At 42.7% G+C, this 14054-nt stretch overlaps 1 long non-coding RNA gene across 1 annotated transcript; it reads left to right on the top strand.

Moving 5' to 3' along the window:
• Positions 1-10959: 10959 nt before the first annotated feature.
• On the top strand, positions 10960-12394 carry LOC142852901 (uncharacterized). Its single transcript, XR_012911017.1, has 2 exons — positions 10960-11127; positions 11602-12394. It is a non-coding gene; the product is annotated as an uncharacterized LOC142852901 (long non-coding RNA).
• Positions 12395-14054: the final 1660 nt, after the last annotated feature.

Below are 14054 nucleotides of genomic sequence, written 5' to 3'. Positions count from 1 at the left end.
CTACATAGCAAGTGTGAGACCAGTCAGAGGTACATAGTGTGACCCTGCCTCAAAATGAATAAAATAAACTGTTTAAAATTATTGTCATGAATAAAACAGTTTAGGAGAAGACATTTAATGGCGTGAGGAAATGTTTATCAGTGTGTGTCCTTTAAAATACAAGGTAGGGATGGAGATGCATTTGAGTGTCCGCATAGTGTAGACAAGGCCCTACTGCCTGTCCTTGGTGTCACAAAGCAAGCAAACAAACCTAGACGTGGTGTTAGATTAGTAACAGGCTAGGTAATAAGAGTTACATAGACAAATCTATCCAGTTTAGCAGTTCAGTAACGGGAAAAGAGACAAAACATTCATGGAATTGCACTGCCAGAGTAATGATTAGCATCTGAGGGCACACATCATGTGCAGTCTTCTACAGACGTAATTTATGCTAGAAAAACTTCTGGAACTCAACAGTATTCTAATTCAGATAACCCGTAAACTGGCAGGATAGCTCAGCAGGGAAAGGCCCTTGCTGTGCACACCAAAGAATTGAGATTGATCCCCAGCACCCTTGTAAAAGCAGAAATAGAGAACACAGCTGCCCTCAGAGACTCTGCCACACTCACTAATCATAAAGAGATGGGGAATAAGACAGAGTAGTAGATCCATGGCGTGGGTCAGCAGGAAGAGAGGCTTGCCTTTGCCAAGCCTGATGAGGGGAGTTCCACCCAAGAGCCCACGGTAGAGGGAAAGAAATGGCGCCAGCGGGTTGTCCTCTGACCTCACATACACGGCCGAAAATAAATAGTCATTTTTTTGATCCTAGTAATTATCCAGGTGTGATGGCACATGCCTTTACTCTCAGAACTTGGGAGGCAGAGGTAGCCAGATCTTATGTTCAAGGCCAAGGCCAGGTTGGTTCAACATAGCAAGTTCTAGAACAACCAGGGTTGCACAGAAAGACCCTGTATCTAAATAAAGAAATTAAAATAATAAAATAAAGTCCTAGTAGGCACATGTAAACACACTGTTAGAACGCAGAATCAAATTATTTGTACCTGGTTTCAAAACAACAACAAAAAAGATATGTAAATCAAATGCTGAAGTTCTGGCAATACATAATGAAATTCATCTTAAAAAGCTAATACATTTGTAAGGCAAGGTGCATATAATTTAATGTAAACACAGTTTGTTTGGGAGTATGTCCTGAAGGCAGGATAGTTTGGAGGCCTTCACTGTTTGTGGTTGTGTATTTTAATCTTTTTGTTTATATGTTATGTATGTGTTTATTGTGAGTGGGAACATGCCCATGTCATGTGTGCATGTGGAGGTGAGGAGCTTTGGGTGTCCGTGTCTTGCATTGAGGTGAGGGTCTCTTAATTGTTCACTGTACACACACAAGGCTTGCTGGCCTGCGGCTTCCCCGGACTGTGTTCCACCTCTCAGCTCCCCTCAGGAACGCTGGTTTACGTGTGTGTGCTACATGCCCGCCTTACCTGGGTTCTGTGCTTCTCACTTAGGACCTTCCTCACTCTTGTACAACAAGTGCTTCGCCTACCGAGCCACCTCCCTAGCCCCTAATTGCATAAAACAGCTGGTCATTTTATGATTTAGATTTGACATTTACCTCTTCTTTTTGACATCCAGGCAAGGAGTAATTATAGCTGTGTTGCTAAAAGTTGGAATAATTTCAGAGACACTCTCAAAGGAATGGCAAAGTCCTGAAGCTACAGCCATAGGCCTGCAAGTAAGTTGGGCTGTCTCTAAACTCAGGGGGTTGTTACTGTTTAAGCTATTTAATGCAGTGATGCCCAGAACCTGCCAACGTGCAAACAGTGGGCAAGACTGTTAGCTTACTCTGTAGTGAGGAGCAAGAATCAGAGAGAAACGGCCCATAGGGACTGATGGGTACTGATTGTATTCCTGGTCCACTTATGTCTGCATGGTTCCTTTCAGTGCTTCTGTAATGCATTGAGAAATTCTTGAGTGAGGGAAAGCAAAAGAGATGCAAACTTTGCTTGTCATGTTATGAAGTGGGGAAAAATGTTGAAAAGGAATATAATCAGGATTCTGTTTCAAAATTATTGACACTATAACTTTGAAAAGTTAGCAATTTGAAAAATTAGATCGAAGCCCAAAGATGTCTGATATTTGTGTGACTTTTGTAGGATTTCATCACCAGCGTTTGGATGCTTTTGGCGGCATTTGGAAATAATTATTTTTTTCCCTATGACCCCTATATAAAAGAAGGAGAGGAAGGCTCATGCTTCGACTCCTTCCTAGCAATGTTTGATGTGTCTGATATTACCGAGATGTTTATGTAAATAACAGCTGTTTAACTTCTGTTAGTGTAAGTGTGTATATTGGGAAGCTAGGTTTGTGTGTTGTGCACATGGGGTCAGAGATGAAGCTCAGGTGTGGTCCCTCGGAATGTTCAGCTTAAGTTTTGGAACAGGGTCTCTCGCTGATCTGGGGCTCAGCTAGGTAGGCTGACCAGAGAGCCCCAGGGATCCTATCTCTGCCTTGCTAGCACGGGGACTACAAACATGCCCAGCTTTGTACCCGTGCTGAGGATCGAACTCAGGTCCTCATGCTTGTGTGGCACCCAAATATGTAAGATAAGGTCATTTACTCTAGTAATTTAAGAAATGAGAAAATATGGAAAGCAGTGCCATGATACAGGCTCTTCAGATTTGGGGAAGACAAAGAGGGGAAGGGAGGGAGTGGTTATAGAATTATGTTTACAGTAGTAAAATTAACTTTTGGCTATTAATTTTATATTGTCTTATAGAAGGAACGAGAGGTAATCTCAAACGGGATGTTGTCCTGAAAGCCCAGAGCATAGTGAACACACAATTCGGCTTACCTCATCACCACACAGTGAAAGTTCTCCAGGCTCAAAGACATCCTTTCCCCAGGGCGAGTATAGGGGCTTTGGACACGAATACTCCCCAGAATGCAGCTGTTGCATTCCATCGGGGTGAACATGACAGGATTGACATCCCAGAAGAGAAGGGCCCTCCTGACGGTTCAGGCAAATAATATCTAGACATTAGAAAACAACGTCTTCACAGGACATACTCTGGGTCCGCACATACACATCTGCCATGTTGTTTACAAGGAAAAGGTGAGCTGGGATCAATGTTTATCCATCACACTTTCCAAAATCAGGCCTTGTCTTCTGGAGTTGGTGATGATTCTCTAGTTTAATGATGCTGAGTTTGTCATTCCTTTAAGGTAGAAGGAATAATCATATCGTACACATCTAGAAGAACGTTTCTCTTTCCCTGACCAGAGTCAAGAGATGATCCATAGCGCTGCTGAAGTAAATGGTCTCAGAATCTAAGTAGTTCTGCCATGATACCTTCCGTGTGTGTTCAGGGTTAAGAGCACTCCACAGTCCTGCAGAAGACTCGGGTTCAGTAAAATCTAGGGCCAGCGTGGCCAGCACTGTTTTCTGGCCTCCAAAAGCACTGCACACACATTGTGCACAGGTCTGCACGCACTAGAATATTCATATACATAAAATAAGTCTCTAAAGGAGACATATTAAGATATGGGTTTGCTTGGTTAGTCCTAACATTGAGTTTTGCCATTTTTAGGGTGTGTGAAACAGCTGGTGTCTACAATGAAGGGAACTTAAGTGTCGACAATGCATGGACTTACTTGTTTATAGTAAATAACTTCTCAGAATTCGTAAGTAAATCATCATTCCCCATAGCTGTACTAAGTTAGTTTCTGTTGCTGAGTGTTATCAGGTACTTTTCTTGAGAAAAATATAACCTTTTCATTTGTACATGTTACTCGAAACAGCTTTAATTTATATAAAAGTACAGTAATGTGCTCATGAATGATTTGGTGATGTTTCCCTGTCTGTGGACACCTGTTTGCCCTTGTTACCGCCTAGCTGTGGGTAAAAGCATTGTGTGCTTCTAAATGAGCAGAACAACACAGTCAGCCTGTTCAGTTAGAGGGAAAGTCTAATTGGTGCAAAAGGATAAAGTTTAAATAAAAATGAAAGGATTCACCAGGCGGTGGTGATACAGTCCTTTAATCCCAGCATAAAGGCAAATCTCTGAGTTTGAGACTAGCTGGGTCTACAGAGTGAGTTCCAGGACAGCCAGGGCTACACAAAGAATCCCTGTCTCAAAAAAAAAAAAAAAAAACCAGAAGAAGAAGAAAAGAAGAAGAAAGAACTCAATACTCAATTGTCTTTTCTGTATTTAGAATTAAAGGAAAATAAAGGCCTCCCTGCTGAGTTACTACAGCGGCCTCATGAACTCCATGGATGTGGTCACACTCCTTGTCTGGCTCTTTGAGGTGAGCATTACTGCCGACTCCGCTACTGCACAGGGCGCTGGAAAGTGTGTCCAACCCCGAGGACCCAAAGTACGAGAGTGAGGGCTGGCTGCTGGAGAAAAGTGTGCCCGAGTCCTGGAACGCCTTTGTGGAGAGCTTTAAGAAGCTGGGCAAGAGCAATCAGGTGGAGGTCGAAGGTGCAGATGCAGGCCAGGCCCCAGAGGCTGGCTGATGGCTTGGGATCTCTCCCCTCCTCAACACTTATCAGACTCCAGGAAATGTGGATACCCCCTTGTCCAGCTGAAAGCCCGAATTTCCCAAGAAAGACGGGTACCTACTGACTCTCCTTGACAGTGGGCTTTGAAGTTCAGGGTCCTTAGGGCATGCGACAAACATTTGTGAAATGACTGCGTTCACATGTGCGTGAGTGAACCCTTCACCACAGACCTGCAGTCTCACGAGCCGGCCAGCCCAGGATTCATCTCCGCCCTGTGAGTCCAGCTCTCCCACAGGTGACTGGTCACACCAAGGCCCCTGCCCCGGTAATGCCCACCTCTTCTCAGTTCCAAGTTCTGCATCCGAATCATCAATCACTTGATACATAAACACAAGGGTGAAAAAAAAAGGCTGGAGAGATGGATCAGTGGTTAAGAGCATTGCCTGCTCTTCCAAAGGTCCTGAGTTTAATTCCCAGCAACCACATGGTGGCTCACAACCAATTGTAAAGAGGTCTGGCGCCCTCTTCTGGCCTTCAGGCATACCAACAGAATATTGTATACATAATTAAATAAATAAATATTTTTTTAAAAAAAGGAAAATTAAGACTGAAGACTTTTTGGTTTTTGATTGTTTTGATTTTTCTCTGTGTAACAGTCATGGCTGTCCTGGAACTTTTTTTGTAGACCAGGCTAGCCTGAAACTCACAGAGATCTGCCTTCCTCCACCTCCCAAGTGCTGGAATTAAAGGCACGCACCACCACTGCCCGCCAAGACTGAAGTTAAAAAAAATGGGTGCTGGAGTGTCTTTGGGTGGTGCTTCCCACAGTGTAGTAACTGGCCCACACACAGTGTTGGAAGTTTATAATGGTTCTGGGCATTGCAGCGCATGCCTTCAGTCCCAGAAGGTGGGAGGCAGGGGCAGGCAGATCTGAGTGTGAGGCCAGCGTGGTCTACGAAGTGAGTTCCAGGACAGCCAGTGCTACACAGAGAAACCCTGTCTCAAAACACCCAAAACAAACAAAACAATTTTTAATGGAAATAAATGTGGTGTGTCTCCAGAGATTTCCCTCGTGTTTGCCTTCATGACCCATAGTCCTTTTTCTGGAAATATAGTCTAAAGAAATGGTCAGAAGTGCTTTTGCCTTCCGGATGAAATACCCATGATAAGAAAGGACTGGAAACGCTCTTCATTGTGGGCATAGTTTGTTCTTCCCATTGACATTTAGATAGATATTAAAAGTAAAATTTAAGAAAACCGCACAAAAATTAGCTACTTTTAGTTGAAAACAATATTGGGGAACAAAATTTTATTTTAGTTCATGATGTTAGAAAATTGGGTTGTGACTGGTGGAATATGGAGTGTTTGCCTAGCACACATAGCCCTGGGTTATCCAAGCCTAACAGGGTAACAGTTCCTATGTACAGAGAAATGGCTCGGTGCTGAGAGTCAGTTTGTTTTGGTTTCTGTTGTTGCTGTTGCTTTTGATTTTTTGAGACAGGGTTTCTCCATAGTTTTGGAGCCTGTCATGAAATTTGGTCTGTAGACCAGGCTGGCCTCGAGCTCACCGAGGTCCGCCTGCCTCTGTCTCCTGAATGCTAGTATTAAAGGTGTGTGCCACCACCGCTAGGCCTTCAATTTCTTTTATTGTTGTTTTTAAACAATACTAGAGCTAGAACCCAGGACCTGTGAGTGTAGAACATGCACCTTGCTTGGCCCTGACTCCACTGCAAGGATCTGAAGAAGGATCCTTACTGCTTTCCTGTCCTGGAGTAGTTTAAATGAGCATAAAGTGTCTTATCATTTTAATGGGGAAAGTCAGCTTTCAGAGATGCTTCTTGCTACTGAAGTCCTGGTTGGTCTTTAGAACTCACTCTGACGTCATGGACATTTATTCTAAGAAGTCAGACCAGCTGGACTAACAGACTGCTCTCAAGGAAATTCGTATGATGTAGATTTCATGGTCACAATTTTATTGAAACTGTACTTATTTAATGTGTTGATTTACAAACCGTGTATGTATGTGTGTTGTGTAAATGTTACAAAAGAGACTAGCTAATAGTAATAATAATTGAGTTTTTATAAAAATTGACGGTAACTTGTGTTTAAAAGCTTAACAGGTATGTTTCCCTTCTCTTTTGAATGAAAAAAATCTTCTGTTCATGTCATTTGTTTATTGCTTGAGTTACAGTATGTGAATACTTAGAAACACGTTCAGGAAAAATTTTACATATGTCTTGAGAAATTTCACATGTATACCTCTGCAGTAACGTATTAAAAGCACTAAAACATTGACTAATCAGCCTTAAGTTCCACCTGGAATGTTCCTGTAGAGCAGGCTCTGGTTCGGCTTTAAGAGTCAGTCCCTGTCTTCCTACTGCAGAATGATGAATGTTGCTTTTGTTTCTAGTTTGCCGTGTACTGCCTTTGGCTGTTTTATGAAATGCTGAAAGAAGAGCTCAGAGGTCTAAAACCTGTTGGCAAATTTATTGGTATCAAAGTGGTAGTCTTTCTCACATTCTGGTAAGTATTGCGTGTTCTTAAATATTCTTTCTTTTTTTTTATTGATATAAATTTTTTTTTATTTATTTTTTTTATTGATAAAAGGAGAATAAAGAAAAGAAAGAAAAAAAAACAAATTTCCACCTTCTCCCAGCCTCCCATTTCCCTCCCCCTCCTCCCATTCTTCTCCCCCTCCTCCCACCCCTCTCCCCTTCCCCCCACTTTTCTCCCCCTCCCTCTCCAGTCCAAAGAGCAGTCAGGGTTCCCTGCCCTGTGGTAAGTCCTAGGTCCTCCCCCCTCCGTCCATGTCTAGGAAGGTGAACATCCAAACTGGCTAGGCTCCCACCAAGCCAGCACATTGCATTGGATCAAAACCGCGTCCCATTGTCCTTGGCGTCTCATCAGCCCTTATTGTTCGTCATGTTCAGAGAGTCCAGTTTTATCCCATGCTTTTTTTGGTAACAATCCAGCTGGCCTTGGTGAGCTCCCAGTAGATCAGCTCCACTGTCTCAGTGGGTGGGTGCACCCCTCGTGGTCCCGACTTCTTTGCTCATGTTCTCCCTCCTTCTGCTCCTCCTTGGGACCTTGGGAGCTCTATCCAGTGTTCCAGTGTGGGTCTCTGTCTCTATCTCCATCCATCGCCAGATGAAAGTTCTAGGATGATATGCATGATATTCGTCAGTATTGCTCTGGGATAGGGTCATTTCAGGTTCCCTATCCTCAGCTGCCCAAGGAACTAACTGGGGGCCTCAGCTTGCACACCTGGGAGCCCCTCTATAAATGCCAATAAAAATGTTGTTTAAGGGAGTTTTTTAGAGTAATGTGAAGACCGTGCCAGACTCAGTGGTCCCAGCCCTTGGGAAACTGAGGCAGGACCACCCATTCAAGGCCAGTCTAAACTAGGCAGACATCCTTGGGCTGGAGAGAGAGAGGCTCAGCAGTTAGAGTTTGTTGCACATATCCAGAGGACCAAAGTTTGTCCCCAGCAGCCATGTATGGCGACTCACAACCTTATGTCACCCTAGTTCAAGGGACCCGAAGCCCTCTTCTGACCTCTGTGACACATGCACATACTTGCACAGTCTCAGTCTCTCTCTCTCTCTCTCTCTCTCTCTCTCTCTCTCTCTCTCTCTCTCTCACACACACACACACATACACACACACTCACACACACACACACACTCACACACACACAAACACACTTGCGCGCACGCACATAGCAATGTTTTTTAAACCCATCCGTTTAGCTTTTGTAAGATTTACAAAATCAGGGCTGCAAAAATGGCTCAGCAGATAAGAGCCCTTGTTATTCTTTTGGAGGATCTGGGTTGAGTTCTCAATACCAACAAAGTTAGTGGTCACAACCCTCTGCAGTTTCAGATCCAGATGATTCTAATATCCTCTTCTGGTATCTGCAGATACTCTACTTGTATACACACATGCAGGCAAAACTCACACAAAAATATATATTAAAAAATAGTTTTTAAAAGTATTTTTAAAACCCAGTCTTAGTCCTGTGTGGTGGTATATACCTGTAGTCCCAACACTCAGGGTAAACCAAGAGAATCTCATTGAGTTTGATGACAGCCTGCTCTCTATAGCAAGTTGTAGATTAGCCTATGCCACTGTGTGTGATCTTGTATCTAAACAATCAAAGAAGTAGTCAGACGGCCACTATGACATTTAAAAGATGAAGATAATTTGAGATAGCCTAACTATCTTGATACCATCGTTAAAATTATAGTTCTGCTGGTGTGGTAGTATACCCTTTAATCCCAGCACTCCCCGGGGAGGAAGAAGCAGGTGGTTCTCTATGAGTTCAAGGCTAGCAGGGTCTACATAGCAAGTGTGAGACCAGCCAGAGGTACATAGTGTGACCCTGTCTCAAAATGAATAAAATAAACAGTTTAAAATTATTGTCATGAATAAAACAGTATCAGTTTAGGAGAAGACATTTAATGGTGTGAGGAAATGTTTATCAGTGTGTGTCCTTTAAAATACAAGGTAGGGATGGAGATACATTTGAGTGTCCGCATAGTGTAGACAAGGCCCTACTGCCTGTCCTTGGTGTCACAAAGCAAGCAAACAAACCTAGACGTGGTGTTAGATTAGTAATAGGCTAGGTAATAAGAGTTACATAGACAAATCTATCCAGTTTAGCAGTTCAGTAACGGGAAAAGAGACAAAACATTCATGGAATTGCACTGCCAGAGTAATGATTAGCATCTGAGGGCACACATCATGTGCAGTCTTCTACAGACGTAATTTATGCTAGAAAAACTTCTGGAACTCAACAGTATTCTAATTCAGATAACCCATAAGCTGGCAGGATAGCTCAGCAGGGAAAGGCCCTTGCTGTGCACACCAAAGAATTGAGATTGATCCCCAGCACCCTTGTAAAAGCAGAGGTAGAGAACACAGCTGCCCTCAGAGACCCTGCCACACTCACTAATCATAAAGAGAGGGGGAATAAGACAGAGTAGTAGATCCATGGCGTGGGTCAGTAGGAAAAGTGGCTTGCCGTTGCCAAGCCTGACGAGGGGAGTTCCACCCAAGAGCCCATGGTAGGGGAAAGAAATGGTGATCTCACATACACTGCCGAAAATAGTCCTTTTTTGATCCTAGTAATTATCCAGGTGTGATGGCATGTGCCTTTAGTCTCAGCACTTGGGAGTCAATGGTGGCCAGATATTGTGTTCAATGCCAGGTTGGTCAACATAGCAAGTTCTAGAACAACCAGGGTTCATAGAAAGACCCTGTATCTAAATAATTAAATAATAAAATAAAGTCTTAGTAGGCACATGTAAACGTACTGTTAGAACTCAGAATCTAATTATTTGTATATGGTTTCAGAACAAAAAAATATATAAATCAATGTTGTTCTGAGAATATATAATGAAATTCATCTTATGAAACTAACACATTTGAAAGGCAAGGTGCATATAATTTAATGTAAACACAGTTTGTTTGGGAGTATGTCCTGAAGGCAGGATAGTTCGGAGTCCTAGGATACACTGAGGCCTTAACTGTTTGTGGTTGTGTATTTTAATCTTTTTGTGTATATGTTATGTATGTGTTTATTGTGAGTGGGAACATGCCCATGTCATGTGTGCATGTGGAGATGAGGAGCTTTGGGTGTCCGTGTCTTGCATTGAGGTGAGGGTCTCTTAATTGTTCACTGTACAGACACAATGCTTGCTGGCCTGAGGCTTCCCCTGACTGTGTCCCATCTCTCAGCTCCCCTCAGGAACACTGGTTTACCTGTGTGTGCTACATGCCAGCCTTACCTGGGTTCTGTGCTTCTCACTTAGGACCTTCCTCAGTCTTGTACAACAAGTGATTTGCCCACTGAGCCACCTCCCTAGCCCCTAATTGCATAAAACAGCCGGTCATTTCCTGATTTAGATTTGACATTTACCTCTTCTTGACACTAGGCAAGAAGTAATTATTTTTGGCCTGGCTAAAGCTGGAGTATTTTCGCACAATCTAAGATGGGGATGGCAAAGTCCTGAAGCTGCAGCCATAGGCCTGCAGGTAAGTAGGGCTGTCTCTGAACTCGGGGGGTTTTACTGTTTAAGCTATTTAATGCAGTGATGCCCAGAACCTGCCAACGTGCAAACAGTGGGCAAGACTGTTAGCTTACTGTGTAGTGAGGAGCGAGAACCCGAGAGAAATGGCCCATAGGGAGTGATTGGTACTGATTTGATTCCTGGTCCGCTTATGTCTGCATGGTTCCTTTCAGTGCTTGTGTAGTGCATTGAAAAGTTCTTGAATGAGGGAAAGCAAAAGAGATGCAAACTTTGCTTGTCATGTTATGAAGTGGGGAAAAATGTTGAAAAGGAATATAATCTGGATTATATTTCAAAGTTATTGACATTCTAAGTAACTTTGAAAAGTTAGCAATTTGAAAAATTATATCGAAGCCCAAAGATGTCTGATATTTGTGTGGCTGTTGTAGGATTTCATCATCTGCATCGAGATGTTCTTTGCGGCGATTGCCCATCATTACTCGTTCTCCTATAAACCCTACGTGCAAGAGGCAGAGGAAGGCTCGTGCTTCGACTCCTTCCTCGCCATGTGGGATGTGTCAGATATCAGAGATATTTCTGAGCAAGTAAGACGTGTCGGTAGGTAACAGCTGTTTAACTTCTGTTAGTGTAAGTGTGTATATTGGGAAGCTAGGTTTGTGTGTGTGCACATGGGATCAGAGATGAACCTTAGGTGTGGTCCCTCAGGATGTTTAGCTTGGGTTTTGGAACAGGGTCTCTCGCTGTCCTGGGGCTCAGCTAGGATGGCTGACCAGAGGGTCCCAGGGATCCTATCTCTGCCTTGCTAGCACGGGGACTACAAACATGCCCAGCTTTGTACCCAGGCTGAGGATCGAACTCAGGTCCTCATGCTTGTGTGGCATCCTGACCCAAATACGTAAGATAAGGAAGGTCATTTACTCTAGTAATTTAAGAAATGAGAAAATATGGAAAGCAGTACCATGATACAGGCTCTTCAGATTTGGGGAAGACAAAGGGGGAAGGGAGTGGTTAGAGAATAAGTTTACAGCAGTAAAAATAACCTTTGGCTATTAAATTTATATTGTCTTATAGGGAGAACAAAGCGAGGTTATCCCCCCAAAAAAAATGTTTTCCCGAAGACCCAGAGCATACTGAACACACAAGTCTGTTTTCCTCATCACCACGCGATGCAGGTTCTCCAGGTTCAAAGTCATCCTCACCCCAGGGCCAGTATCAGGGCTTTGGACACACGATTACTACCCAGAATGCAGCTGCTGCATCCAAGCTGTGTGAAGTCATGAATGACATCCCAGACGAGCATGGCCCTCCTGACGATGCAGGCCAATATCCAGACTTTGAAGACACAGTGTATTCACAGGACACGCTCTCTGCAGACCAGCTGTCTGCAGACGCCATGAATGACATCCCAGACGAGCAGAAGAAGCTCCTTGACACAGCAGACTCCTAGAGAGGTGCCACAGCTCAGAATGTTCAAAATTTCAGATAGGCAAAGCCAGATATAACTACTATATAATACTAATACATACATGTTAGTATATAATTTGTAAATGTTTTATATATCACAAATAACACTTAAATTTCCTAGGCTTTGGCTTTCTTAAACTCTTAGGGTTTCATATATTCACACAGTAGGTAACAACTTCAGCTGAGTGCTCTTGCATTTCTCAAGAGGATGGACATTTGAAGATAAAAAAATAAAAAAAATCATTGCTTCTTACCACTGCATCAATGTAATGCTCTGGACTCAAAATGTACATATAAAATTCAGATTATATTAATTTAATCATAATCATGTGCCATTTAAGTTTACATAATTATACTTCAATTACATGTCTTTCAATAAATCTAGTACTGTTTCCTGAAACTCTTACATGTCTTATTTTTTTACTCTTTTTTTTGTTTCTTTTTTTCTTATTGAGACATGGTTTCTTTATGTGTTCCTGGCTGTCTTGGAACTCCCTCCATAGACCAGGCTGACCTTGAACTCAGAACAGCCTGCCTGTGCCTTCTGAGTGCTGGAATTAGAAACATGCACCACCACTTGGCTGTGTCTTATTCTTTAAACATAAATTCTTAATGCTTTAGCAAAACATTTTTGATTAGAAGTCGAAAATTTTTGAGCCAGACTGAATGGTGTACCCAGCACTCAGGAGGCAGAGGTGGCAGGACTTAATAAGTTCCAGTCTAGCCTGGTCTAGTCCAAAAATGAAAACAAATCACTGGTCAAAGAAAGAGAAAATGGAAGGACACACTGTGAATCCAAATAAATCTTATCACAATGCCCACACTACCCATAGGAATATATAGATTCAGTACAACTGGCAGCAGAATCTTAGTGGCATTAGTCAGATGAACAATCCTAAAACTCATGTAGAAATATTTTATAAAAAAAAAAGTCCAAACCACTTCTGAGGAAAGTTGGACACGTGGTCCATCCTGATTTGAAATACAAGCTGTGTGCCATGATTCATGTCCCTGTCATCCCAGCATATGAGGCTAAGGCAGAAGGGTTATTTGAGCCCCATGTTTAAGATTAGCTTGAGCAACATAGTAAGAAACACACACATACAACATACCGTATGCCTAAGAAAGAGTTGTTAAGAGAACTCAGTGGTCAAGAGCGGTGCCTGGAGAGTTGGCTCAGGGGTTAAGAACACTAGTTGCTCTCCCAGAGAACCCAGGATTGATTTCCAGTACCAACATGGTAGCTCACAACCATCTGTAACTGTAGTTCTGAAAAGTTTAGTGTCTTGTTCTAACCTACTCAGGCACCAGGCATGCCCACTGGTACACAGATATACATATAGGCAAAACACCCAAACACAAATGAAAGTGTTTTAAGGAAAAAAGTGTGAAACTAAGAAAAACCAGACAATTGGAACAAAATGGAAAGTTCAGGATAGTTGCTGACAAGAGCACCAGATAGGCAAACTAAGAAAAAAACAGCTTCCATCCAGGGGATTGTCCCAGGAAGTCTGGATTCCATACACCAAAGGATGAAACTGGACCCTCGTTTACACCAGACACCAAAATCAACTCACTGTGTAAGACACAGATATAATTTAGACTTTCAGAATATCACACCATCAGAAGGTACCGTGCAAGCTTCCAAAGTCCTACACAGCTATGACAACCTCAACAACAACCCCATGTCATGACAACCCTAGGGGTGCAACAGTGGCATGTGTACTCTATTTGGACCTAAGATCTGCTCAACAAGAGGGAAAACATGCCTGGTACTGGAAACCTAGTTAACTACTCAGTGCTAGTAATCATTGGAGGAGAATCTACAACCACTAATTTATGACACCAGCCTAATCCCTAACCAAAATCTATAAACATCTGTCCTTATACCTACAGATAAGTGTAGTTTTTACCCCTCATCATGGGAATTTATCTACAACAGACCATTACAGAAAACCATAACCAAACATTCAGAGTTGTGGGGCCCAGTCCCAATGGTTAAATCTACAAAACATTCCTACACCTAAGGTTGAGGGGACATTGTGGAAGAGGTGGAGGAA

This window comes from Microtus pennsylvanicus, chromosome 6 (assembly GCF_037038515.1).
Source record: "Microtus pennsylvanicus isolate mMicPen1 chromosome 6, mMicPen1.hap1, whole genome shotgun sequence".
In the NCBI taxonomy this organism is placed as follows: domain Eukaryota; kingdom Metazoa; phylum Chordata; class Mammalia; order Rodentia; family Cricetidae; genus Microtus; species Microtus pennsylvanicus.
Note: the sequence above shows the minus strand (reverse complement) of the source record. Positions and strands in the feature narration are given on the sequence as shown.